Here is a 1436-nt window from a genome sequence, read left to right as displayed (position 1 = left end):
CCCGAAAGAACAGTTACCGTGAATGACCATGCAGCTTTGCTAGAAATGAAGTACATCAACGCCTGTTTGCAGTTAGGGTGTCCATTTAATTATCATTTCATTTCTAGCAAAGCTGCATGGTCATCTACGGTAACTGTTCTTTCGGGAACGGATACTACCGTCATATATAGTTAAAATGTGGCTACCCGGCCATTGACTGTCTTGTGCGAACGCACACACTATGCCCGAACTCGTACGGGACTTGGTAGATTAATCTGCAACGTGCAATGAGTATGATGGGCAAACATCTATTTGGCGCACTACGAATGTAGTGGTGTGGACATGTTTGGAATGTGGATCTCACGGGGAGCGTGCAAGGGATAAGTCCCTGCAGACGCACTATCCTCTGTGCCCACGGTGGCTCAGATGGATAGAGCGTCTGCCATGTAAGCAGGAGATCCCGGGTTCGAGTCCCGGTCGGGGCACACATTTTCAACATGTCCCCAATGAAGTACATCAACGCCTGTTTGCAGCTAGGGAGTCCATTTAATTATCATTGCAGTTACTGTATTCGGCTGCTCTGCATCCAAATCTGTCGGAGCTACTGTGTTATATTTGTTGTTTAGTTTTGTATGATGTTATCGATCCGTTAGGAGTAGTACCTGCTAGGAAAATTTTGAAGTCGTTTCGTTTTGTAGTGCACACCACGGATGAAGTCTGCTCTGTGGTATGGGTGTTATGTCTCACTGAATTCGCCGGTAAACAGCTAAATGCTCGCTGTCGGTTCAAATAATGACAAATAACGATATCTACATGTAGCTGTTACACGATGTTTTCTTATCACCATGATTTATACACCCAAATTAACTGAAAATCTGAGCACTAGTCCCTTACGTTTCCTAAAATTCGTAATAGAAATAATGAAAGTTAGAAAAAAATTGTAAATAAAACATTCGTGTGTAATATTTCAAAAATCTATAGTACTATATACAATAATCAGCCATAACATTATGATCACTTACCTACTACCCGGTATGCCCGCCTTTGGCACGGATAAAAGCGCCGACGCGCAATAAGGCCTTGGTAGATTGCTGGAGGGAGTTGGAACCGTATCTGTACTCACATGTCACCTAATTCCCGTAAATGCCGGAGAGGGGGGCTACGACGCCACTTTGTCACAATCCAGATATGTTAGACCGGTTTCAGATCTGGCGAATTGGGGGGCCAACACATCAATTGGAACTCTCCACTGTGTTCCTCGAACCACTACGTCACACTTCTGGCCTTGTGACGTGGCGCATTATCTTGTTGCAAATGCCACTGCCGTCGGAAACGTGGTCGTCTTGAAGGGCTGTACGCGGTCTGCAACCAGTGCACGATACTTCTTGGCCGTTATGGTGCCTTGCACGAGCCCCATTGGACTCATGGAAGCTCACGTGAATGTTCCGCAGGGCATA

General features: G+C 45.6%; 1 non-coding gene across 1 annotated transcript; it reads left to right on the top strand.

Annotated features, from left to right (window-relative positions):
- The first annotated feature begins 389 nt into the window (after positions 1-389).
- Trnat-ugu (transfer RNA threonine (anticodon UGU)) lies at positions 390-464 on the top strand. The gene has a single exon. It is a non-coding gene; the product is annotated as a tRNA-Thr (tRNA).
- Positions 465-1436: the final 972 nt, after the last annotated feature.

Source organism: Schistocerca cancellata, chromosome 3, assembly GCF_023864275.1.
Source record: "Schistocerca cancellata isolate TAMUIC-IGC-003103 chromosome 3, iqSchCanc2.1, whole genome shotgun sequence".
NCBI lineage: Eukaryota > Metazoa > Arthropoda > Insecta > Orthoptera > Acrididae > Schistocerca > Schistocerca cancellata.
This window is presented reverse-complemented; position numbering and strand designations above follow the sequence as displayed.